The sequence below is a fragment of the Halichoerus grypus genome, chromosome 8, assembly GCF_964656455.1.
Source record: "Halichoerus grypus chromosome 8, mHalGry1.hap1.1, whole genome shotgun sequence".
Classification (NCBI taxonomy): domain Eukaryota; kingdom Metazoa; phylum Chordata; class Mammalia; order Carnivora; family Phocidae; genus Halichoerus; species Halichoerus grypus.
In genome coordinates this window covers 140,519,562-140,547,371 of record NC_135719.1, presented here as the reverse complement: position 1 = coordinate 140,547,371, position 27,810 = coordinate 140,519,562, and the positions used below count along the sequence as shown (strand labels likewise).

General features: G+C 44.4%; 1 protein-coding gene across 5 annotated transcripts in view; it reads right to left on the bottom strand.

Moving 5' to 3' along the window:
• The window catches only part of GOLGA5 (golgin A5), a 67,703-nt gene that overhangs the window by 38,657 nt on the left and 1,236 nt on the right, over positions 1 to 27,810 (bottom strand). The window contains exons 2-3 of one of the 5 annotated variants that reach the window (XM_078054127.1): positions 14,169 to 14,264; positions 13,199 to 13,589 (exon numbers count right to left, since the gene is read on the bottom strand). The exons of 1 other annotated variant lie outside the window; for it this stretch is intronic. The gene's annotated coding sequence lies outside the window, so the exon portion shown is untranslated. Of the gene's footprint in view, positions 1 to 808; positions 1,038 to 2,125; positions 2,274 to 13,198; positions 13,590 to 14,168; positions 14,265 to 27,810 lie in introns of those variants that run through there. 3 more of the 5 variants (XM_036071565.2, XM_036071569.2, XM_036071566.2) reach the window with 3 other exon arrangements.

Sequence of the window (27,810 nt, the reverse complement as noted above, 5' to 3'; positions counted from 1 at the left end):
ATTCACCCTCTAAACCTGCTCCTTACAAAATGGGACTATTACATGCCTGTGTATTTCACAGTTTATGTGTCATCAAATGAAAATGGAGGTGCAATGCTCTGTAACATATAAAACTCCCTACAGATGTAAAGTATTATTCTCAAGTAGACATCGGTGGTGATTGGGCGGCAACATTCTTATTAATCCCCTATATCTCGCCTCCCATTTTAAAGTTAATAGGGCTTTAAAACAAAACTCCGTGCCTTAGTATTGATTAGCCAATTTAAATACAAACATGGATCCTTGGCACCGGCTCCAGTGACAAACTCCAGCGGACTTCAGAGGTACAGTGCCCTCAAGTAATTTCTCAAGCACTGCCCCCAGGAAATGGCCCACACGGCGGTGAAGAGAGGGTGACAGTGCGTGGCATGGGGAGGGGTCCGCAGACAGCAGTGGCAGGACCTGCTTCGAAGGCCAAGTGTCAACACAGAGGAAGAGAGGCTGGGGTCAGCCGGTGGGTCCCAGGGAGTCTGTCATCAGTGGATCCCAGGTAGCCGAGTTACAGACCCCCACTTCGCTCCCCACCCCCCTCGCAGAGCCTCTGGAGCGGGAGGAGCGGCCAAACCAGGCTGGGGCGGGAGAAGGGAGGAGAGCAGAGGGCACTAAACAACACCTGCTGAGGTCCCGGGGGGCTCTCCTCCCCCTCTCTCAGCTCCCCCCAAAGCGGAGAGACCAGAGTCTCCGCTGAGGGGAGACCAGCCCCTCGCCTAAGGCCGTTAACGCACCAGACGGACCCGTCCGGCCTACAGGGCTCACGCTACCGCCTCACCTGAGGACTCTAAAGCGGCTGCACCGCTGTCTTGTCGCCCTCCTGGGCCGCCCCCCACCTCAGCAGCCCGCGGCGAGAGGGCCCGGCAGAGTAAACGTGGCCCCCGCCCCGCCGCGGCCCTGCTACTCTTCCGGGAGACGTGGAAGGGCGGCGAGGACCCCAAAACAGAGTGGCTTTCGAGTTGCCTGAGCGGCCCGGACCAACAGCAGCCACCTGGAGGCGACTCAGGCGGCGGCGCCGGCGGCTGCGGGGGCCTCGCTCCTGGCCACGCCCTTCTTCCGCCTGGTGCGTGTGACGTAGCTCTCTTCCCGTGGAGGCGGCCTGCACGCGGCCGGCATAACATTGTAGGCCACGCCCACCGGGGGCGGGACCCCGCTGCCGCCAGCTAGGGTGACAGAGGCGGTGCCCCGCCCCCAAGGAATTGGAGGTCAGTGTTGGGCGGGGCGTGAGACCCAAGTGGACCCGACAGCCTTCACCTCTCCCTCTTCCTCCTTCGCCTGCCAGTTTTACGGAAGAGAATGCTGAGGACCCAGGGAGATGGGAATACAGAAAACAAGATCCCTGATTTCACGGAGCTTCCTTTCTAGTGGCAGAGACAGATATTAAATAAACCAGTGATGGAAGGAGTCGATTTTAAGAGGTGGGGGAAGCACTTTAAAAATGGTGTGATCAGGGAAGGTCTCTCTGAGGAGGGGACACTTGAGCTGAGACCCAAAAGATGGAAAAGACCTGTAAAGGGTCTTTCTATCCAGCAGTACTGTAGTTATGTTATGCATACAGTTCATTGAATATTTGGAAATTAGTCTAAAATCCACATCAGTAATTAAATACTCAGCTCCTACATGGTGCACAGGATCAGGCTAATTTGGCTCTGATGGCAAGCCCACAACATAGTCCCAGGGATCCCCATTTTCAGGTTGATGAAACTAATGCTCAGGGAGGTTAAGTAACTTGTCTAAGATCATCTGTCTTCGTGAGGAGTCCACATTACTCCAAAGCCTGCGCCCTTAGACTCAGTGTTTTATTTTCTCCAATTGAATATTGGGAGTGATTAGAACTCCTTTTTCTCTTCTCAAGTCAGGTTTTAGCCCAGTTTAGTGAATGGGAAAACTTTCAGCAGCGGCAGGAAGTAATAATAATACTATCTAACAGTTGTTGAGCCCTTATTAAGTGCAGACAGCTGTCACACATTGGGCGTGCTTCACCTCATTTCATTCTTACAGCAACTGTAAGGAAGGTGCTGTTATTATCCTGTGATAGGTGGTCTTGTTCCCAACCAGTAAGTAGCTCTTCCTGTTAAGGATTATACATCACTACCTGTTGCCAGGCGATTGCAATGCCTCCTATAGGAGTGTCCTTTCCAGCCTCACTGATGTCAAGCTTGACCATGTGACTTGCTCTGGCCCGTGGAATGGGAACAGAAGACCTTCCACCACATCTGAGCAGAAGTGTTAAGAGCTATTCTGTATTTCCATCAGCTTTCTTGATCTTCTTCCTCTCTCATGAGAGTGGCTAGTCCAGATAGGGCTGCTCCCACCCCCTGGGTCCTGGAAGGAAAAAGAAACGCAAAGCAACCTACATCTAGCAGGTCACAGGAGTGAAAAATAAACCTTTGCTTTTAGATGCCACTGAGATTTGGGACTGTATCTTACACAGCCTTACCTAATGAAATATGATTAATACATCCCCCCCTCCCATTTTACAGGTGAAGACACTGAGATTCAGAGAGGTTTAGTTACTTTCCCATGGTCACTGTATGGTACACACCGGATAGCTAGTTTGTGCAAGCATACCCTGAATGCCCATGTTTATCACTATCTTGAAAATGTAGAGATCTTGTCCTCTGACTATATTCCTATCAAGCAGAATGTGCAGTAGAATGTGTTGTTCAGTGTTCAAGGTCAGGACCTGGGGGCAGCCAACCCAGAGTGTCTCCCTTGTAACGAAGAGTGTCCAGGTGGCAGGCCTCAATCTCCTCAGTAACACTGGTTGTGCAAAGAGGGAAAGGGCCACTGATAATTGCTAAGTTAAGTTGCTATGATATAAAACTTGCTGCATGTAGATCCCAGCAGTGGATGCTTTGTCTGGTCAGTGGCTCCTGGACTCCCCATACATAAGTTATCCCAGTAAACCTACGTCTCAATCACTGTCTCTGGGTCTTTTCTTTGACCTCACCAGAACATCACCCACCTTAGCTTAGAGTCAGCTAGGGTGCAGCTGCATGGGCGTGCAGCGTGGAAGTAGTACATCTGGGATTCAAACCAGGTTAGTGTGGCTACAGAGACAATGCTCTTAACCACTGAAGGGGTGAGGATGAAAGAAGTTGAAGCAGAGCCGAAGCTCCATGTCAAATATATTAGCAGTGGGCAGGCCCCCAAAAGAATGTTTCCAGAATTTTCACATATACTCCCTAAGAGAGTCAGCATATAGAGATCTGCCATCCTGAAGTCACTGGGGCCAGGCTGGATTAGCCAGAGAAACAGCAGAGCCAAGAGACAGAGGTTACAACCTTGTCCAGTAGGTAAGTAAATGTGCTTTTTTCTTTTCCCTTCCTCCCTGTCCTCATGCCACCAGAAGAATTAAGTCCTCAAAAAAGAGAGAGAGAAGGTATGTGAGGACCAGATGGAGACTCCAGCCTCCACTCTGTCTCTAGTGCAACCAATAGTCTGCTCCAGGGGCCAGGGAGGAGAACTTTGAATAGAGCTTAAGAATAAAATTTTAGGGATGCCTGGGTGGCTCAGTCGGTTAAGCATCTGCTTCTGGCTCAGGTCATGAACCCAGGGTCCTGGGATCGAGTCCCACATCAAGCTCCCTGCTCAGTGGGGAGCCTGCTTCTTCCCTCTGCCTGCCGCTCCCCCTGCTTGTGCTGTCTCTCTCTCTTTTTCTCTCAATCTGACAAATAATAAAACCTTAAAAAAAAAAAGAATATGATTTTAAACAAACCGGGCTATATTATGACTTTTGGAATGGCAGAGTGAGGAACTCAGCAAATCCTCTCCCCAAATAGCAACGATGAGACTGGACAAAATTGTGATAAAAAAAAACCATTTCAACTCCCTGGAAGTTGATCCCAGGCATAACACCAATTAAGAAGCATTTATTCGGGGTGCCTGGGTGGCTCAGTCATTAAGTGTCTGTCTTCGGTTCAGGTCATGATCCCAGGGCCCTGGGATCGAGCCCCGTATCGGGCTCCCTGCTCAGCGGGAGGCCTGCTTCTCCCTCTCCCACTCCCCCTGCTTGTGTTCCCTCTCTCGCTGTGTCTCTCTCTGTCAAATAAATAAATAAAATCTTTTTAAAAATTAAAAAAAAGAAGAAGCATTTATTCAAACAGAGGCTGCTGGGAAGATGTCGGAGTAGGAGGACCATGGGTTCACCTCTTGCCTCGTGGCTACCTAGAGAACACCCACATCCGCATAAATAACCCAGAAAGCAACCCCAAAACTGGCAGAACAGACTCCACAGCCCGAAGTAGACAAGAGGCCACAGCGAAGCAGATCCACCCCCTCCAATCACTCTTGGCAAGATCCCATCAAAGCGGTGCCACAAGCCTGGCAGTGTGCGCACAGCCCAGACAAGGGTCAGCATCACTCCAAAGTGAGTCCTGCTCCAGGGAGAGGGAAGATAACCACACACTAGTCTGATTGTGACCCCAGCAGTGGGCTGGGGGCAGGCAGCTGGTCGGACTACAGGCCCCACCCACCAACAAAAGCTTCTCCAGGGACGACACAGGGGAAGTGCCTGCAGTTTGGTGCTACTTCATCTCTGGCAAACGCCTGGTCTGACTCAACTCAAGCCCAAGGCAGCCTCGGAGCAGTCCACTAGCACCACGGGCACCCGACTCTGCCCAAAACAGGCAGAGAGCCATCGCAGGCTGGACTGAAGGCAAACACATCCCAGCCACAATGGGAGGACACCCCTGGAGCAACACACATAGGAGACACCCCCTGAAGCGCCAGGTTCTGGGGAACAGACATTGCACTGCAGGACCTCTTCTTCATAAAGCCACTACTTTCAAGTGCAGGAGACGTAGCTGACTTTCCTAACACAGAAAAACAGACACAAAAATAGACAAAACAAGGAGACAGAGGAATATGTCCCAAATGAAAGAGCGGAACAAAATCAAGAGACCTAAACAAAATGGAGATAATTAATATGTCTGATAGAGAATTTAAAGTAATGCTCATAAAGATACTTGCTAGAATTGAGAAGAGTGCAGGACCTCTTTGAGACCCTCCACCAAGAGATAGGAGACGTAAAAAAGAACCAATTAGAGCTATTGGACTCACTAGATGGAAATAAAAATAGACCACCTGGAATAAATAGCAAACAAAAGGAAGTAGAAGAACAAATCAGCCACCTGGAGGACAGAGGAAAGTAATCAAGCTGAGCAGATGAGAGGGGGGAAATGAGAACAGACGCAGGGAACTCAGTGACACTGTCAAGCATTAACAGTAGCATGACAGGGATCCCAGAAGGAGAAGAGTGAGAAAAGGGGGCAGAAGATTTGTCTGAAGAAATAATAGCTGAAAACTTCCTGAATCTGGGGAAGGAAAGAGAAATCCAGATCCAGGAGGCACAAAGAGCCCCCAACACAACCAACCCGAAGAGGTCTGCACCAAGACACAAAGTAAATAAGATGGCCAAAAGTAGTGATAAAGAGAGAATTTTAAAAGCAGCAAGAGAAAGGGAAGCAGTGACATACAAAAGAAACCCCATACAACTATCAGTGGGTTTTTCAGCAGAAACCATGCAGGCCAGAAGAAAGTGGCATGATCAATTCCAACTGCTAAAAGGAAAAAAATCTACAGCCAAGAATACTTTATCCAGCAAGCCTTTCATTTAGAATAGAAGGAGAGATAGAGTTTCCCAGAAAAACAAAAGTTAAAAGCAAAACCAGCCACATCCCTGTCACATGCCATTGGCCTGTGGGTCCCAAATTCACAGTCCAGCCGCCCTCCTGCCTGAGTCAGCATGCATGGCCTGCCACCTGCTCAATGTCAAGTCAACACGCCTTCACCTCAGATTGCCAAGGACTCAAACTGGCACTCTTCTCCTCAAATTCCAGCCCCTGTGTTCAAGTTTGTGCACAAAAGTGGGCATAATTATAACAGCAGAATGAAGTAACCCAAACAGTGACACTATTTATATGGAATATATAATGGATAAAAGGAGTGTGCTAGGCTGAGAACATCTCCAAAAGGCCAACATCAAAGAACAATCATACAGGGCGCCTGGGTGGCTCAGTCGTTAAGCGTCTGCCTTCGGCTCAGGTCATGATCTCAGGGTCCTGGGATCGAGCCCCGCGTCAGGCTCCCTGCTCAGTGGGAGGCCTCCTTCTCCCTCTGCCTCTTCCCTCTGCTTGTGCTCTCTTTCCCTCTCTCTCAAATAAATAAATAAAAATCTTTAAAATACAATTAAAAAAAAAAAGAACAATCATACAGCATGATTCTGGTTAGTAAAAGAAACAAACCCGGGAAAAATAAAACAAGATGAAATCAGAGAGGGAGGCAAACCATAAGAGACTCTTAAGCATAGGAAACAAACTGATGGTTGCTGGAGGGGAGGGGGATGGGGGGATGGGGTAACTGGGTGACGGGCATTAAGGAGGGCATGTGATGTAATGAGCACTGGGGGTTCTATGCAACTGATGAATCACTGAACTCTACCTCTGAAACTAATAATACACTAAATGTTAATTAATTGAATTTAAATAAAAAAAGGAAACCCCACCTCCCAAAAAAAAGAGAAGCATTTATTCAAGAAAAGCTACTAAGCTTTGAGTAGGAACACTGAGAGTATATGACATTTTAGCCCAGAGCAATTCCCAATCTCCCCCTCCAGTTTCACGGAAATTGTCCTACCAGGGCTAGGAAAGCTGGGAAACCAGCAGCTTTGCTGCCTGAGAAGGCGACTTGATTTGGAGCAGAGCCAGAAAATCCTCATGACCGAGGGGAAGCCTCCATTTGGAATGCCAACATTGCAGCTGCCCGAGGTTGCCATATTGGTTGGGTCAACAACCGACGAGAAGGCTTCCTAGAAGTTTAGCAGGGAGATCCCTGCTCGATGAGACAGTTATAATGGACTTTGATAAGCTCCCACATACTTTGGTGGTCTGGGAGGTTGTGTGCCAGGCTGTGTAAGCTCAGGAGACTCTTGAGAGAGCCCTAGTCATCTACTCATCCTGTCTCAACATGAAGCCTTACACAGATACAGAGGAGACACTAGAAAACCCAGTAGAATAAAAGACAGGGCAGTCTTGTAAACTGCTTGACTTCTGAATGACTCATCACACACAGGGCACAAGAATAAAAGCTGATGTCACGTCAGGAATAATGGAGATGGCAGTGGAAGAGAGAAGGCAGTGGAATGGCATGTTGAAAGTGCTGAAGGAGAGAAAAGCTGTCAAACAAGAATTCTCTAATAGAATGATCCCTCAGAAACGAGATCAAGATAAAGACATTCCCAGAGAAACAGACACTGAGAGAATTTGTGGTTAGTAGATCTGCCTTATGAGAAATAAATAATATATAATAATAAATATAATATATAATAAGTATTAAAGGAAATCCTGCAACCTGCAGGGAATGATACCAGATGGTAACTCGAATCTAAGTGAAGAATTAAACAGAGCTGAATGTTAAATACCAGGACAAGTCTGTTCTAATAACTGAAAGTGGCTGAAAGTTATAGAATCAGACAGATCATCTCAAGGAAACTATCATTCAAAGGAAAAAAATGGGATCTCCTACAAATCAAAAGTAGAGTTGAAGAGAATTAATGGAAGAAATGGAATTATTTCCTGTTGGTGCCCCCAGCGAGTTGGGACTTCCTAATAAACTGGTTACACTAACATATCAGAGTATTTGCCTCCCCCAGCAGTAAAAATGTAAGATCCATGTGGGGAGTGACTCCCCTTCTGTGTCTCCCACTTGACTAGCATCCCACTTGACTGGCATCACACAGCTGCTATACTCTTTCTTCCACCCTATGCTGCTTCTTCATAGCATTTACATAAGTGTGATTACATGAAGGAAGACAGGGACTATCTTTCTTGTCTGTGGCTCTATTAGCAGAGCTTAGGAAAGTACAAGGCATGGGCAGATGCTCTGCCATATTGAGTAATGAATGAATGATAATGTACAATGAATTGAGACAGCATGGTAAAAAGGCAGAAATTGGATGATCTGGATTCTTATTTGGCTGTCAATTAGTTTCAAGTGCCTTAATCTGTCTGACCCTCAATTTTATCAGAAAAAAAAAAGACTATAATGAACTTGGGCAAACCGCCCCACTTCCTAGGCCTCATTTATGAAATGAATAGTTGAACCAGGATTAGTGGTCATAAATTTGCGATCTCAATTAATTGCTTTTGTTTTATTTGTTTTGTTTTGGCCACAGCCAAATGTTTAATTTTAAAAACCCACAAACATACACTCATATTGTGTTGGCAAGAGTGTGGAGAAATAGGGGCACTTGGGTGGCTCAGTTGGTTAAGTGTCTGCCTTCGGCTCAGGTCATGATCCCGTAATCCCAGGATGGAGACCCAGGATGGAGTCCTGCATCAGGCTCCCCGCTTAGTGGGGAGTCTGCTTCTCCCTCTGACCCTCCCCACTTCTTGTGCTCGCTCTCTCTCTCTCATTCTATCTCAAATAAAAAAACAAAATCTTAAAAAAAAAGTGTGGAGAAATAGACATTCTTATGTATTATTAATAGAAATGTAAATTGATACAACCTCTATGGGGGGCAATGTAGAAAGTATATCAAAATTTAAAATGTACAAGCCCCTTGCTGAGTTTGATATCCACATGGGAAAAAAATGAATCTTACCCCCTTGCTATAGACTGAATGTTTGGGTACCCCCAAAATTCATATATTGAAATTCTAATCCCTAATGTATTTGGGGTTGGGGCCTTTAAGAGGTGATTATGGCCTTGAGAGTAAAGCCCTCATAAATGGGATTATTGACCTTATAAAACAGTCCCCAGAGAGATCCCCTGCCCCTTCCACCATTAAGGTTATAGTGAGAAGACAGCTGTCTATGAACCAGGAGCAGGTTCTCACCAGATACTGAATCTGCTAGTGCTTTGATCTTAAGACTTTCCAGGCTTCAGTACCATCAGTAATATATTTCTGTTATTTATTTATTTATTTATTTTTAAAGATTTTATTTATTTCTTTGAGAGAGAGACAGAGAGAGCAAGTGGGGGAAGGGGGCCAGGGAGAAGCAGACTCCCCACTGAGCAGGGAGCTCGACGCTGGGCTCAATCCCAGGACCCTGAGATCATGACCTGAGCCAAAGGCAGATGCTTAACTGACTGAGCCACTCAGGCACCCCAATTTCTGTTATTTATAAACCACCCAATCTTTGGTATTTTTGTTATAGCAGCCCAAATGGACTAAGACACTCCTACTTACACCGTACATAAAATCAGTTCCAAAAATGTGAAATGGAAAATAATAAAGCTTCTACAAGAAAATAGGAGAACATCTCTATGACCTTGAAGTAGACAAAAAAACCTTTTACAAGACACACACAAAATATTAACTATGAAAGAAAAGATCGATAATTTGGGCTTTGTTAAAATTAAGGATTGCTTTCCATAAAGGAAAAAAAAATTGAGAGTGAAAAGTTAGCCAAAGATTGTGAGAAGATATGTACAATACAAATATTTGAAAAGGATTTGTATCCATAGTAGGTAAAGCTCTTTTACAAATAAATAAAGAAGGGCAATCAACCTAACAAAAATGGACTAATAAATAAGCACTTCACAAGAGAAAATATATAATTGGTCAAAAGCACATGAGAAAGCTATTAGTCATCAGAGAAATGCAAATTAAAATCACAATGAAATACCTTTATACATCCGCCGGAATGGTTAAAGTGTAAAAGGATGGTAAATACAAAGTACTGGGGTGCCTGGGTGGCTCAGTAGGTTAAATATCTGCCCTAGGCTCAGGTCATGATCCCAGGGTCCTGGGATCGAGCCCCACATCCTCCGCATTGGGGGGGAGGTCTCTGCTCAGTGGGGAGTCTGCTTCTCCCTCCACCTCTGCCCCTCCAGCTCGTGCTCGCTCTCTCTCGCTCTGTCTCAAATAAATAAATAAAATCTTTTAAAAAAAAAAGAAAAAAGAAAATACCAAGTACTGATGAATTCTCGGAGCTGCTAAAACTCACAGGCATTTCTGACAAGAGTGTAAGTGGTAGAACCACTTTGGAAAATCGGGATCTATTAAAACTAAATATAGGCCTGTCACCAGCTAGCCCCCAAGACCTGACCTGAATGCCCACCTGCTTGTATTCACTTCCCTTTGTCTTACATTTTCCCTTAAGCTCTTCTTTCCAGCTTACCTCTAAACTCAGGCAGTGAAACCTGAAACACCCCTCAGGTGATAGTGACTATTGGACAAGACCTCCGGCAGGCCCAGACCACCCAGAGCTTCTGAGCTAAACCACTGACTCACTCACACCTATTCGGATGGACCATCGAGTGACCCCTGGAATGACCTACAATTACCTTTACCTCCTTATAATACTAAAATCTCCACCCAAGGAGGAGCCTCAGACCCATTTACATAACATACAATGTGTATATAGGCATGTTTTCTTAAGGCACATGCACGACCTTATGCTCGTCTCTACATACGATGACAAGGCTTCCCTATCTAAATGTTCATCCTAATCCTAAACAAGAGGTACCCACTCACCTTCTCTCCGGGAGTCACGGCTTTGGAAGCTATTCCCTGTGACCTCCTTATTTGCTGCAAGTGAAGTTTACTTTGTGTGACCCACTCCACCTGGTGTATCTGGGACTCACCAAAGAATGAACTCACGTTGGTTCAGTTACAGGTCTGGTCTATAACTGGGCAAAAAGCCAGTACAATGAAAACCAAGAGACTGTAACTACATGCAACAACATGGGTGAATCAGACACAACTGAGTTAAAGCCATAGTGTTGAGTTAAAAGAAGCCAGTTCAAAAGACTACATACTTACAATTCCATTTACATGAAGGTGAAGGACACATAAAGCTAAACTATGATTATAGAAGTTAAATAATTGTAGTTACCTTGGAGGAGGGGGGCAGATATTGACTAGAAGTGGTCACAGTGGGGGCTCCTAGGGTGTTCATAATGTTCTACATCTTGAGTTTGGTGTTGATGGGAGGTATGGATACATATGTAAAATTTCATTAAGCATATACTTAACATTTATTAATTTTTTTTGTATCTATGTTCTATCTTAATTAAAACAATTAAAAAATACACACTCTCTTTAAGAAGGCAATTCCACTTTTAGGAAATTATACTACAGCTACGCTTACACATAGGCAAAATGACATATAAAAGTTATTAACTACAGTGTTGCTTATGTAATAGCAAATACTGGAAATGAGTTAAATGTTCATTGATCTAAACATCTTGGTACATTCAACCAATGGAATGTCATGCAGCAGTTTAAAAAAATCACAGAAGCTCTTATGGAGAGATAGGAAATGAACTCCAACATCTGAACAATCGATGTTAAGCTAAAAAAAAATGGTGTTCATATATGCTATCATTTGTTTAAAATATCATTTATGGGTAGAGTCTATCTCTTGAGGGGTACTTTCTTAGCCTCCTGGGAGGAAACATGATTGGGTATCAGGGGTGAGAGGGAGGTCTATTCTTCAATGAATCCTCTTCTGTATGTACCCTTTGCATTCTGTACCATGAGAATCTATTATTTTTTGAAAATAAATAACTTTAATTTTTTTTTAAACTTTGAATACCCTAGGAGGCTAAATGTATTCCCCATGTCCTTGTGGTCCTGCCTCTTGGAATCAAATTATATTCCTCATTTCCATCACCTGCCCAGCTGGTGTAGGCATCCCTTAGGAATTTTGTGACCCTCATTTGAAGATTCCATGTTCCTTCAGCTCTTGGGTTCTGTGGTTGTACTTCCTGGTTGAACAGATCTGAAGAATGAAATTTGTGCATTTTTATCTTCCAGCAGTAGGAGGCACTGACTACTTACAATATACATATGTGTGTCTGTATGTCTGTCTATTCTATCTGGATTGACAGGCAAAAGGGGTATTGCTGTATCCTTTTGTTTATGGAGCACAGCATGCAATCTTTCCATGTACTGACCCTGAATGATACACAGGAACTCATATTCCCATACTTGTTTGGAAGTTCCTCCGGATGGGGCAGACCAATTCTGTGTTTTCCATGTCATCTGGAATGCTATACTGCTCCGAGCCCCTGATGAAACCTCCTAGGCCCCCATCCATGCCACTCCTTAGCCCGTCTTTGTCCTTGCTGAGAGGTCCCTAGCCCCCATATGACCCCATATTGGCAGTGAGGCTGGGTAGAAAAGAGGCTATGTGTCCTGGAAACAGCCCATGCCTGGGCATCAACAAATAGCATTTTGTGCCTTGCTTTGGCGTCATGGACAGCTCCCTTGATCTCTCAGGGCCTCCTCAATTTCTTCATCTGTAAAATGGGTCATTAGTGGTTTTTAACATTATGTGAGTGATCGTTATGCATAGAATTCTTTCTTTAAAGGAAATCTTATGTCTATGCCCCATATATAAAATGTGTCACAGTGGAGCAGTCCTGATTGAGGATTGTGGATGAAGAGGGTAGGAGTGGGGAAGAGGGTAAGCAGAGCCCCACCCAATCATTCCCCACACCCCATCAAGAGATAGCTCAGAGGAATCCCAAAGGAGTTAAATGTGTTTGCCCTCAGTCCCTTCCAGCTCTCAGATGCTGGGATTCGGTGGACTCAGGTGAAACTTTCTCCCTCCCTCAGTTAAATAGAAGAATCTAAATTAAAGGCCTTTCCAAGAATAAAGGTTATTACCAGAGATAAATGTTATCGGAGTGACCTATGTGTATGGGAGGGCAAACATCTAATTACCTAATGTCTGCTTTTTTTTACTGCCTCCTGAGGTGCATTCCTTCCCTTGAAGCCCCAGACCCCTGCCCTTTTCTTCTTCCTTCAGGATGGACATACAGACCTCATTTTGCCTGACCATCTTCGGAATTCCCACGTCTGTGTGGATTCCCCATACATATGAAATTAAATTTGATTTTCTCCTGTCCATTTCTCAAGTCAAGTGGATTCTTAGCTTAGCTAGAAGGACCTTGTAGGAGACAGGAATTCTTGCTCCCCAACAGAACTGAATCGTGTGCCCCCATGAGTTCATATATTGAAGCCCTGACCTCCAATGTGACCGAATTTAGAGATAGAGCCTATAGGAAGGTAGTTAAGTGAAGTCATAAGAGTGGGGCCCTGTTAAATAGGGTTAGTCCCCTGTTAGGAGAAGATACCAGAGAGCTCTCCCCTCCCCACCAAGTAGGAACACAGTGAGAAGCCTGCCATCCCTGTTTCTCATCCAAGGTTCACCTGCTGAATTTAGCATCCATCGATGTTTCATGCCTGAATTAATGACTGCCAAATGATGATTTTACGATTTCATCACTCCTCTCACATTTATTAGGTAACATTCCACTGCAGGAAGTGCTTTTCTTTCTCCTCACTCATCCGTTCATTTGTGGATATCAATGTAGACTCATGGATTCCTGTGTCATTCAATGGAGCACCATCTGTCACTCCCACTAACTATGGTGATGTTCAAATTGTCCTAGAATCTGGCTTCTTTGTGCCATTGGCATGTCACTCTCATGAGAACACCTCCTTGATTTCTGATACCACAGCATGTTTCAGATTTATTGTATACTTCCTGTGCCTCACTCCTAGAATCAGTAACTTCTCCAAGGGTCCCTTGTTCACTTGGCTAGAAAAAAAAAAATGGCATTTAGAAACCAAGGTCTGAGTGCTGGGTTTGTTCATTGTTACTTGCTGTCTATTTCTATAGTTATCTTTTATTTTGAGGAACAGGAGTTCAGCAATACCTCCAATGCCAATCCAACATCACAGGTTTGTTCTAGATTTCTCCCTTATAAGATTTGGAACTCCCGGGCACCTGGGTGGCTCTGTCAGTTAAGCATCTGCCTTTGGCTCGGGTCATGATCCCAGGGTCCTGGGATCGAGCCCTGCATCGGGCTCCCTGCTCCTGGGGGAGCCTGCTTCTCCCTCTCCCTCTACCTGCCATTCCCCCTGCTTGTGCTCTCCCTCTCACTCTTTGTGTGTCAAATAAATAAAATCTTAAAAAGAAAAAAAAAAGTTTTGGAACTCTCTCCCCTGACATTGAGAAATCCGCCTCCCATTATCCATTATCCTCAATATATTTATGTATTCGCCCAATCCCACTTCATGTAACTAATCTCCCAGCTCTGCTGTATCACTGGCCAATTCGGCCACCTTCCTTTCTGAGACCCCAGCTGCCAGGTCGCTGACCTGCTGGGCCTCTTACCTGTCTGGGTTCTAACTGCTGCTGAGGCACCTCCAAACCTGGTTGTCTTCCTCGTCTGGACCTGCCCAATCAATTTTCAGCTGGACTATTAGGGAACTGAACAAAGAAGGAACATGGGGAGCCCATGTGAATATCTCACATAAATATAAAAAAATTAAATTTAAAAAAGAAATCCCTTAAATCAAAATAAAAAATGAAATAACATCTGTGTATTGAGTTGTGGCATTACCACACAAACGGAAACTATTTCAAGTGGCTTTAAAACAAGATAATTTGACTGCACATTCTCATAGATATATACCCTAAGAACAAAAAGAGTTGCAAGAAAACTTAAATAGATTTTAGTAATGACCCAGAAATTCTACTCCTTAGTGTATACCCAAGAGTCATGAAAAAATATGTCCACACAAAAACTTGTACGTGACTGTTTATAGCAGCACTATTCATAATAAACAAGTGGAAACAACCAGAATATCCATCAACTGCTGAACGGATTTAAAATGTGGCATCTTGGGGGGCACCTGGGTGGCTCAGTTGTTAAGTGTCTGCCTTCGGCTTGGGTTGTGATCCCAGGGTCCTGGTATTGAGGCCCGTGTCGAGCTCCCGGCTCGGTGAGGAGCCTGCTTCTCCCTCTCCCACTCCTGCTTGTGCTCTCTCCCTCTCTCTCATGTCAAATAAATAAATAAATAAATAAATAAATAAATCTTTAAAAGAATGTGGCATATTCATACAATGGAATATTATTCAGCCATAACAAGGAATGAAGTATCGATACAAGCTACAATGCAGATGAACCTTGAAAACATTCTGCTAAGTGCTTAAAAAATCCAGACACGGGTGCCTAGGTGGCTCAGTTGGTTAAGCAGTTGCCTTCGGCTCAGGTCATGATCCCAGGGTCCTGGCATCGAGTTCCACATCAGGCTCCTTGCTCAGCAGGAAGCCTGCTTCTCCCTCTGCCTGCCACTCCCCCTGCTTGTGCACTCTCTCTCTCTGTCAAATAAATAAATAAAATCTTAAAAAAAAAATCCAGACACAAGGGGCACCTGGATGGCTCAGTCGGTTTGGCGTCTAACTCTTGATTTCAGCTCAGGTTGTAACCTTGGGGTCGTGGGATCAAGCCCCGAGTTGGGCTCCACGCTCAGCCCTCTCCCTCTGCTGCTCCCCCTGCTCTTACTCTCTCTCTCTCTCTAATAAATAAATAAAATTTTAAAAAAATCCAGACACAAAAGAACACATATTGCATGATTCCTTACAGCTGACCCTTGATCAACACAGGTTTGAATGGTGCAGGTCCACTTACACACAGATTTTTTTTTATATAAATACAGTACAATACTATAAATGTATTTTCCCTCCCTTATGATTTTCTTAATAATATTTTCTTTTTTCTAGCTTACTTTACAAGAATATAATATATAATACATATAACATACAAAATATTTAATCGACTCTTTATGTTATCAGTAAGGCTTCCAGTCAACAGAAGGCTATTAGTAGTTAAGTTTTGGGGGCGTTAAAACTTATACACGGAGTTTCAACTGCATGGGAGGCCAGCCCCCCCAGACCCTGCATTGTTCAAGGGTCAACTGTATGTGAAATGTACAGAGTAGGCAAACATAGTGACAGGAAGTAGATTAGTGTTTGCAGGGGGTGGAGGTGGAGGAGATTGGGGAGTGACTGCCAATGGGTATGTGATTTCTTTCTAGGGTAATGGAATTCTATCTAATTCTGGATTTAAATAGTGGGGTGTTGGTTGCACAACTTTGTGAATATGGTAAAAACCACAGAATTGCATACGTTTCAAAGAGTGAATTTATTGTATGTGAATTTATATCAATAAAGCTGTTACTTGGGACGTCTGGGTGGCTCAGTTGGTTAAGCGTTCACCTTTGGCTCAGGTCATGACCCCAGGGTCCTGGGATTGAGTCCCGCATCAGGCTCCTTGCTGAGTGGGGAGCCTGCTTCTCCCTCTGCCTGCCACTCTCCCTGCTTGTGCTCTCATAAATAAATAAATAAATAAATAAATAAATAAATAAATAAAATCTTTAAAAAAAAATAAAGCTGTTACTTAAAAAAGAGAGAGGGAACCAGGCATGAGGTGCTTCCTGAAGAAATATTCTCCTCAAAAATTAGAATCTGAATCTTATTAAGCCTTCAGGGAGGAACATGTTAACACCATAGAGATATAATCAGCAAAATCCAAAATGAGAGACTCTATAGGACAAATTGCTTTCCTCAACAAACATATTTGAAAATAAAAATCAGAAACTATGACAAAAACAAGAAGGAGAGACAGAGACAGAGAGACCTACAGATTCATATGTATCTATGTATGGATCTTACTTGGATATTGTTTCAAACAAACAAAAAGAAAAAGAAATAATGGGAAATTTGAACAATGGCTGGATTTTGGTGATATTAAGGAATTATTTATTTAGGGTGATAATAGTGCTAAGATTATGCTTTTATTTTTTTTCTTTAGAGAGAGAGAAAGAGAGAGAGAAAGTGTGAGCGGGGGAGGGGGCAAAAGGAGAGTAAAAGAGAGAGAGAACCTTAAGCAGGCGCCACACTCAGTGTGGAGCCCAATGTGGTGCTTGATTCCACAGCCCTGAGATCATGACCTGAGCCGAAATAAGAGTTGGATGCTTAACCGCCTGAGCCACCTTGGTGCTCCAAGATTATGTTTTCAAGAGTTCTTTTGTGTTGATGAGATAGTTCTGTATCTTGAAATCTTGATTGTGGTGGTGGTTACATGAATCTATACATGTGATAAAGTTACTCCTTCCCTGAATGATATAAGGGAAAGTAAGGGGCCCCAGGAGTTTATTCGCATAAAGTTTCCCTAAGAGAATGAGCTTTGAGTGTATTCGTGTACTCTGCATAATTTCTCATTGAGTCAGGGCCTGTCCACTCATCTATGACTACATGAAGGTGTCTGGGGTCTTCTTCTTAAATACAGTGCTTTGTTAGCCATTTACTGCTTCCTGTTTTGATTTTTTTAGCTGCTCAGTCAGCAGTTTCTCATTTAACCAAGTGCTTTACTGTAGAGAAAGAAGGAAAAAGAGGAACTCTGGCCTCCTATTAACTAGTTTTATTTTTTGAATTCATGTTAATTATTGTCTCTGTGTTCTGCTGAACATCACAAGCCAGCCTTACTATTTATGCAATTCAGCCCTGGTTTGGGGAAGTCATGGGTTCTTCCATACCTGCCAAAGATAACAGTGGCTTTTGCCAATGTCTCTTCATGCTCACTGAGGGCTGAAGATAGACGATGTGAAAAGAGATAATACTGATAGCATTTCTTTGATTAATGAACCCTAAAATTAAAAAAGAAGCTTTAGTTGGGAGAGGAAGTATAAGAAAATGAAACAAGGTGATACTGGGAACTTGATTCGGCAAGTGATTTTGAGGGCATGACCTGAGATCAGCCCCTTTAGTCCAAAGTCTTAGACTCTTTCACCTGTCGCAACATCTAGAGAGGCATCTGGGCTGAAAAACAGAAGAGCCGTGTTCAAGTCTTGCTTGGTGGCCAACTTGCCGCATACTCTTAGGTGTCATGTTTCCTTCAGTATCTCAGTTTCATTTGCAAAACCAGGGTCCTGGGCCATATCACCTCCAAAGTTATTCCAGTTCCAAAATTTTATACCCAAGGGCAAAAAAGGGTCTTCATCTATTCTGGAAAGAAGATCACCAGAAGTTTGAACCAGAGGTCTCTTCTGGTCAGCTCCCATTCATTTATTTATTTGGTATTCAGCCAACATTTCTAGGTGCTTAAGAATGTTTTGAGGGACTGGATTAAAACACATAACACACTGCTGTCCATGGACTAAGCAGTGATTTCTGAGCCAGATGTGCTGGAGGGGACCAGAACTGCCAAGAGCTTTTTGGAGCTCCAACATCTTCCACAGCTAGGAGCTTGGGCAAAGCATTCTTCTCAAAGATAATTCTCTAAGGAGGGGACTTTCTTGAAGCCTTTAGCTTGAGCTCTAGGGCAAACTTGGTCTTAAGAACTTGGAAATTTTAGGGTGCTTTGGTGGCTCAGTTGCTCTGCCTTTGGCTCAGGGCATGATCTCATGGTCCTGGGATCGAGCCCCAGGTCAGGCTTCCTGCTCAGCTTCTTCCTCTGCCTCTCCCCCTGCTTGTGCTCTCTCTTTCTCTCTCTCTCTCTCAAATAAATAAAATCTTTAAAAAATTTTTTTAAAAAGAACTTAGAAATTTTAATTGGCTTGCCGGGAGGAAGAAAACATCTTTTGAAAGGTTTAAGTAGATTTTTCATTTCACCTCTAGGACAGGTTATTATTATTCCTTGGTTTGGGGAAGACCACGTGAGTAATGATAAGAGTAAATTATTCTGTGTAGTGCTTCCCATATGCCAGATGTTATACTAAGTCCCACTCAACTAATTCATTTAATCCTCATAACAGAATGCAAGGGTGGTATTTTTATTAACTCGATTTTATAGATGGAGCAGCTGAGGAACGCACAACCTTGAAGAACTTACTCAAGATGGCATACAATAAGTAGTAGAGCTGGATTTGAACCATTACACCTGGCAAATTGTGCTCTTAAGCCCATCCACCAATGTGTCCCTAAATGAGTCTGTAACATGAAAGTGAAGCTAGGATTACCTTACGATCCAGTGTGCTGGTTTCCTATGGCTGCTGTACCATTAACGTGACCGTTTAAAATAACAAAAACTTATTCTCTGATAGTTCTGAAGGTCAGGAGTCCAAAATGGGTCTCACTGGTTTAAAATCAAGGTATTGGCAGGATTATATTCCTTCTGGAGGCCCTAGGAGGCAACTCCTTGCCTTTTCCAGAGGCTGCCTTCACTCCCTGACTCATGGCCTCCCCCCCATCTTCAATAGCCAGCGCCAGATGAGTCTTTCTCATGCTGCATCACCTGACACTTTCTTTTATCTCCCCTTTTCCTTTATAATGACCCTGTGATTACGTTGGGCCCACTTTGATAATCCAAAATAATTTCCTCATCTGAAGATCCTTAATCATGTCTGCAAAGTTTCTTACTTTGGACACACCCAGACCTGGGAGTGTGGGTGGGAAAGGGGAGTGACTGCAAATGGGCATAAGGGATCTTTTGGGGGTGATGGAAATGTTCTAAAATTAGATTGTGGGGATGGTTGCACAACTCTATACATTTGCTATAAATTATGGAATTGTGCACTTGAATGAATTGAGGGGGGCCTGGGTGGCTCAGTTGGTTAAGTGCCTCACTCTTGATCTCAGTTCAGGTATTGATCTCAGGGTTGCGAGTTCAAGCCCGGTGTTGGACTCCACGCCCATTGTGGAGCCTACTTAAAAAAAAAAAAGAAATGAATGGTTTGATATGCAGATTATATCTCAATAAAGCTGTTTTTTTTTTAATGAGGAAGACAGAACCAGTATACAGTACTTATGCTGAAGTCTCTTTTCTTAACGAGGACTGTCTTTCATCCTGAGATGATTTTTTCCCTACTTTTTTAAGTTAATGTATCTTTCCTTTCTGAAAATGATGTGATAGAAAATGGCAGTAATAATAGTTGTTTTTCATTACCCTTCCTTGTAAAGTAAAAAGTAAACACCGTGTCAATTCTTTTTTTTTTTTTAAGATTTATTTATTTTAGAGAGAGATAGTGCATGAACAAGGGGAGGGGCAGAGGGAGAGAGAGAAGCCCCAAGCCGACTCCCCGCTGAGCATGGAGCCCAACACGGGGCTTGATCCCAGGACCCTGAGATCACATGATCTAAGCGGAAATCGAGAGTCTGCCACTTAACCAACTGAGCCACCCAGGCGCCCCTAACACCCTGTGTCAATTCTTGAATGTTTGTAAAAACTGTACTGATCTGTGAAATCCAAGAGTTTGGGAAGCCCTGGACCAGCTGATCTGTTAAAGTAGGAAGAGGTCTGAGGGATCATTGAATTCAACTCTCTCATTTTCAAGATAAGAAAGTATTGAAGGGCTATGGCGGTGGAGTCCCCTGTGCGAGGTTGCCCAGCCGGCTTCTGGGTCCTTCGTTTGTTTCCACTCTTACTGCATCCCCCACCAGGTGCCTTTTGATTCCGGAAGTCTAAGAACTCTTTGCCAATCTGCCTATCAGCACACAGTGAGGTATGACATTCTGGGCAGGTCAACATGTGGAGAAGCTTTGCCAAGGACACAGTTTAAAGGAAATGCTTGGCTCCACTGAGTGGATTCATCTGAGTAAGTCACCTGACCCAGACCAGTCCACAGCATCACATGACAGTCAAAGGTCCTGAAGTGCATCTGCCAAATGACTAAGAAGTGCTTACTGGCCCAAAGGAGATGTTGACTGTTTGTGCTGGTAACGGAGGGCACTTCCCCAAGACGCGCAGCAGAGTGCAACATGTGACTTGTAACCCCTGGGGATGGACCCCAACGTGACATTCTCAGTCTCACTCTTGCTTCTGAAAATATACTGCAAAGGCACCTGTGAAAATCTCCGGACTCCCAAAGGTCAAGGTACTTGGGGAACGTAAAGATGAATCAGATATTTCTGTCTTTATCTTTTTATTTACACCCAGTCTTGTTCCAGAAAGGACTGGAGGCAGTTTTGAAGGATGCATAAAATACAGGGAGCATTAATGAGATGGAGAGTGATACTGAAGTTATGTAAATATGGAAGTCCTATTCTGACCTGAAACCCAATTTTTTTTAAAAATGTCTATGGAAAATATTCAGCTAAAATTTGTATACCGGGGTAGCTGGGTGGCTCAGCTGGTTAACCTCTGCCTTCCGCTCAGGTCATGATCCCTGGATCAAGCCCTGTGACTGGCTCCTTGCTCAGGGGCAGGGAGCCTGCCCCTCCCTCTGCCTCTGCCCTTCCCCCACCCTGGCTCATGCTCTCTCTTGCTCTCTCAAATAAATAAATAAAATCTTTAAAAAAATAAAATAAAATTTGTACACCTCTTAGCTCTATAGCACAAACTTTAAAAAAGTAACAATTTTATTATAATTTATATACCACAAAAATCACTCTTTTAAAGTGTAAAGTGGCTTTTAGTATTTCACAGTTGTGCCTCCATCACCAATATTTAATTTTAGAACTATCTCCCAAAAGAAAACTACATGTTAATGGTCACTCCCCATTTTCTCCCAGCCCCTGGCAACCACTGTTTTCTAACTCTATGATTTGCCTAGTGGATATTTCATATAAATGGAATGAGGCAATATGGCCTTCTGTAATTGGCTCCTTTCACTTACCATAGTGTTTTCAAGGTTCATCCGTGTTGAGCAAAACACTTTTAAAAAATATAAATAAATCAAGAGAATGAAACGACAAGCCATAGACTGGGAGAAAATATGTGCAAAAGACATATTTGATAAAGGACTTATCCAAAATACACAAAGAACTCTTCGCATCATTTTCTCAGCAATGAGAAAATGAACAGCACAATTAAGAAAAGAATGGTCAAGGGGCGCCTGGCTGGCTCAGTGGGTGGGGCATGCGACTCTTAATCTCAGGGTTGTGGGTTCGAGCCCCACGTTGGGTGTGGAGATTACTTAAAAATAAAATCTTTAAAAAAATGGTTAAAAGACCTGGACAGACACCTCACCAAAGGAGATATAGGGATGGTATATAAACATATAAAAAAGATGTTCAATATCATGTGTCACTAGGGAATTGTAAATTAGAACAACAATGAGATACCGCTACACGCCTGTTAGAATGGCCTAAAGCACAAACACTGATGACACCACGTGCTTGTGAGGAGGTAGGAGAGAACGCTCGTTCATTGCTGGGGAGGATGCAGGATGGAACAGGTACAGCCACTTTGGAAGACACTGTGGCACTTTCTTTCAAAACTAAACACACTCCTGCCATAGGATGCAGCAATGGCACTCCTTGGTATTACCGCTGCATGAAATCTGCACGTGGATGTTTACAGCAACTTTGTTCATAACTGCCAAACCTGGAAACAACCAATATGTCCTTGAGTAGATGAATGGATAAACTAACTGTGGTCTATCCAGGCCATGGAACAGTATTCAGCACTAAAAAGAAATGAGCTATCAAACCGTGAAAAGACATGGAAGAAACGTAAATGCATAGCACTAAGTGAAAGAAGCCATTCTGGGGTGCCCGGCTGGCTCAGTTGGTGGAGCGTGTGTGACTCTTGATCTGGGGGTCGTGAGTTCGAGCCCCACGTTGGGTGTAGAGATTACCTAAAAAAAAAGAAGAAGGAGGAGGAGCCAGAAGTGTGAAAGGACTACATACCAGAGGATCCCAACTATATGACATTCTGGAAAAGGCGAAACTGTTATAGAGACAGTAAAAAAGATCAGTGGTTGCCAGGGGTTAGAGGAGGGAAGGGATGAATAGGCAGAGTACAGAGGATTTTTAGGGCAGTGAAACTATTCTGTTTGATACTGAAATGGTGGATACATGTCATTATACATTTGTCAAAATCCGTAGAAGGTACAACACCAAAAATGAAGTCCAATGTGGACTGTGCACTTTGGGTGATGATGATGTATCAGCGTAAGGTCATTGATTGTAATAAACGGACCAAGATGTGGATAGTTGGGGAGGCTGTGCGCACGTGGGGGATAGGGGACATATATAGAGACTCTCTGTACTTTCTGCTCAATTTTGCTGTGAACCTAAAACTGCTCTAAAAAAATAAAGTCTATTAAAAGCAAATAAACAAACATAATAGTACAACCAGAAAACTATTATATATACCTGACTTTAGTATCACACATAAGTTGTGATGGTCCCAGTGTAGTGGGTAACTCTTGGTGCCCTGCTCCGCTCCCACTCTGCCATTGGCTGAGGGAAGCTGTCCCCTGCCAGGAGAGGCCTGGGAAGTCACACTCTTCATGGCCAACGACTGGCTGATGTGGGAATGAACAGCTCTAGTCCTCTTGCCTCTGGGTAGAAAAACCTCTATGGTACAGTTGTGCTTCAGGGTTCTTGATGGGATCCGGCTGAGGCCTGCTTCTTCCTGAACCCACATCTTTGCAGAGCCTCTTCCTTTGCCCTGTCCCCATCCTCCACTCTCCTCCAGGTTTGTCCCCAGAGTGTGCCCTCTACAGCTTATCAGCACAAGAATCGTCTCTCAGGCTTTGCTTCCAGGAAACTAATCTATGACAATTCCTAGGGACGTCCCTGTCTTCCTAGGATATTCTGATGGAAGGCCATCTTAAAAGGGTCATGTAATTCATTGTCCACAGCGTTGCCTGCCACAAACAAGACGCCTTTACATATTTTTTCCGCATTCATGGCAAGCGCCTGAGATACACAGCATTGCACCGGAACCTGACTTTACAAAAGCAAGTCTTTTCTTCCCAGGCACCCATTTTTACATTAAAAGAGTAACTTTAGGGGTGGAGAAGAATTAAAAGTAAAAGAAGAGAGAACAGTGGTGGTGACATACAATGTGGCCAGAAATGAATCTGAAAAAGTGTGGGTTTCCTTTGGGTGGGCCACAGATTTTGCCATAAGCCTTATAATTACACACACACACACACCCCTGCTCATTTATACAATCCACAGTGTCTTCTACTTAGGAACCAACTGTATTAAGGCCAGTCAGAATTTCTGCCTTGGTCCTTCTGAAAAGCATACCCCACCAGGTGATGAAACACAACCTTGACAGTAAACTTGGGGGAGAAAAGTCCCAGCTCAGCTTGATTCTTGAGCCCTGCTCTCTGGGCTTATTTCCCTTCCGAACTTTGGGCCGCCTGTTTAATTTCTCTGAGCCTTAATTTTTTTTCATCTGTAAAATGGGAATAGTAATAGTCCTACTGCATAGATGTTATTAATTAATTAATCCTTTATTGAGAACTAAGTGATAAAATAATAGTCTGCTAACAGGTCTTGAGTGAGGGTTAAGAAAACATGAAAGCTTTAATGCTAAAGGGGAAAAAGACATTTAAAAATTGGGATTCTGAGGTCCTTGACTTTATTATTTTTTAAAGATTTTATTTATTTGAGAGAGAGGGAGAATGAGAGAGAGAGAGCACAAGGGGGGTGGGCAGAGGGAGAGGGAGAAGCAGGCTCCCTGCTAGGACTCTGGGATCACGACCCCGAGGCGAAGGCAGCCACTTAACCAACTGAGCCACCCAGGTGCCCTACTCCTTGACTTTAGACCTGTTTCTGATTACCTTAGAACCTCTTCCTCCTCTATCATTGCCTGGCATTTACTGAGTCCTCACCAGACCTCTGGAGAAGGCTCACATGCCTCTCGTTAGATCTGATACTCTATTTTGGGCCTGCTGTTACCACTTTAATATATCCTATTCAAAGGTTTCACCCATCCTGCAGGAGGAGGAGATTATACATGCGTGAGGGTTCTTGGGGGGCCATTCTAAGAATAGTGCCTACCTGTTAATAAATAAATGCTTATTGATTGCTTGGAAATCCTTCAAAAACAACCAGGAAGAGATGGTGCCCCTCCCCTCCCCTGAGTTTAGGACCACAGCAATCTTTATCCTGCCATATCGTGCCAGGATGTCATCTCTCAGGAGCTGCGTGACTGGAAGAGGAAGGATGTGCCAGGAAGAGGGACTTGCATAGGCAAAGACAAGAAGGCCACGAGGGCTGGAGCGAGTGAGTCTTGTGACAGGAAGTGAGGTCATGGGAATAAGTGGGAGTCAGCTGATGTTAGCCAGGTAGGAGTTTATTCGAGGAAGGACGGAATGATTTTTTTAAGATGATGAAAAGTTTTAGAAGTAGATTCGTTGCACAATAATGTGAACATGATTAATCCTACTAAACTGTATATGTAAAAACGGTTTAAGTGGCAAGTTTTATGTTATATGTATTTTACTATGTCAGGGAGCAAGAATTCTGGTCCCCTCAAAGATCTTTCTAGCTGGACTAAGAATCAAATTGACATGAGACCGGTTAACAGGAGAAAATCAAATTTAATGATGTACATACGGGGAATCCACACAGACATGGGCACTGCAAAGACAGGTAAAATGAGGTGTATATGTCATCCTGAACTAAGGAGAAGGGGCAGGGGTCTGGGACTTCATAAGAAAGGAATGCACTTCACAGGGTGAGAAGAGGAGCCGATGTTTGGTTATTAGATGTTTGCCCTACCATGCAGTTGGGTCACTCAGATGAAATTTATCTCTGTTAATAACTCTTATTTGGGGGTGCCTGGGTGGCTCAGTTGGTTAAGCGACTGCCTTCAGCTCAGGTCATGATCCTGGAGTCCCTGGATCCAGTCCCACATCGGGCTCCCTGCTCGGCAGGGAGTCTGCTTCTCCCTCTGACCCTCCCCCCTCTCATGTGCTCTCTCTCATTCTCTCTCTCTCAAATAAATAAATAAAATCTTAAAAAATAATAACTCTTATTTGGGGAAAGACCCTTAATTTAGATTCTTCTGCATTGTTAAGGGAGGGATAAAAGTTTCTCTTGGGCCCACAGTGCTTTCAGCTCAAGACAATCCACATGCCAAAGTGGCACAATCTGGGGGCCTGTCCTGGACCCCTTCATTTTCAAAGCTGGTCTCCGTGTGTGTTTGAGTCTAATTGACTTCTGGCTGAACGTTCCTCTCTTTACATTCCCTGCCCACAAATACAACCTACCCCAAACCCTCAATGCGCTCGCCTGTAGCTTGCAACAGTCTGCTTATCTCAAATTGCAATTCCTCTGCTCTTCCCAAATAAACTCCTCCTTTTTTAGCTTGCCTCAGTTTACCCCTTTATTTAGATCAAGAATATTACATATTTCAGTTGAAATATTTTCATACAAAAGGTCAGTGTGTCTGTGGTGGGAACAGTTGACTGCAGGGATCCTCAGGGCTCGGGTTAGTGCCTAGCACTTCTCATGCACTCGAGAAATAGCGGACACCTGACTAGAATCTGTTCTGAGTTCGTTCATTATGTATCAATTCGTTTGAACTTTACAACAACCCTGTGAAACACAGATAAGTGAAGAGAGTGTCCAGGACCCCACAGCCAGGAAGTGTCAGAGATGGAGTCGAAATCCAGGATGTCTGGAGAGAGTCCATGCCTTTGACCATCATTATCAAACAGAATGAATGAATGAATGAATGAATGTTGAGTCCTGAGAACCAGTGGTTCTCACCATGGAAGGGGGGGGGGGTGTGCATGCAGATTTTGCCCCTCCTTCCCCCAGAAGGCTTTTGGCAATGTCTGGGGACATTTTTGATTGTCACAACTTGAGGGAAGGGTGCTCCTGGCATCAGGTGGGTAGCCCCCCGGGGATGCTGATGCCACTAGACATCCTATGAGGTGCAGGACAGCCCCCCAACCTCCCTCACGCAACAAAGAACTACCCGGCCTCCAAATGTCAGTCATCCTGAGGTGCAGAAACCTGCTCTAAACTTAATCAATTTCTTTTCCTACTCTCTCCAGCGCTTATTGCTTTATAATCTGAACCTCTCAGTCTCTCGCTTTTAGATAGAAGAAGACGGAATCTGAAATGGCTCCTCAGTGCTCTTATCTCTGGTGGCTGGGTTATCTGCCACAGTCTTGTGGTATCACAGATTTGTATCTGGCTTGAGCCTCACTAACCTCTGAGCCCCACACTGTGACTTTCCTGGTGAGAATTTCACTGGGGACATTTGGGGGGGGTGTCCTCATGCCTGTATGTTTACAGGGAGCCTGCCACCCTCCTGCCGCCCTGGGGTTTTTTCTGGTGCCTTGGCTCCTGGCCCTCCCACTGGTGCTGCCCTTCCCACACCATGCCGCCATTCCATTCCGTGTGTAGTCTCAGAGCACAGCAGTGCCCAAGGTCAGAGATTCCTATCTTCCTTTTCTCATCATGCTCTTAGCCCTGCAGGTAGCTACTATTCATGGGGCACTTACTAGATGCTAAGCAGTGTGTTTCATTCAATTTACCGAGAGAAGTAGGTGCTGTTCTATTTTACAGTTGAGGAAACCCAGGCACTGAGAAATTAAGTAACTTGCTCAGGTCCCACAGCTTGTACGTGCTGGAGCTGGGATCGGAATCCAGGTAGCTTGATGGCAGAGCCCACCATGTGCACCCACTTCTCCCTCCAAGCCCCTCTCATCTCAGCCTCCTCCTTGTGGCTGGCCTACAAGTGCAGTCTCTTCTGAACTAAGGAGAAGGGGCAGGCGTCTGGGACTTCATAGGAGTCTCTTCTGAGGCTCTCCTGAGTCTCTTCTGAGGCTCTCCTGACCATTACCACGGGAACTCCCTGCCAACTCCCAGCCACCCACCGGTCCTCAATTTTCAGCTGCCTTCTCTTGTCCCATACTCTCAGCTCTCAGCTCACCGTGCTGCTGAGGGGAGTCTGAGGGGGCTATCCCTGGACCTCATTTGCCTAAACATGCCTGGCATCAGGCCACCACTTCTGTTCCATTTCACCTGTGAAAACCCAACCAAAGACCACCATTTATTCTGGGTGAATTGAGTGAGTGGTTAAGGACACCCTGTTCCTCTCTTATTAGACAGTGAATTCCCAAGGGGAAAGAACAGAATCCCATTTCTCTCGGGGCACCTGGGTGGCTCTATCGGTTAAGTGTCCGACTCTTGATTTCAGCTCAGGTCATGATCTCAGGGTTGTGAGACTAAGCCCCATTTGGGGCTCTGCACTGAGCATGGAGCCTGCTTGAGATTCTCTCTCTCCCTTGCCCTCTGCCCCTCCAACACTGCCTCCCCACCCCCCCGCCCCGCA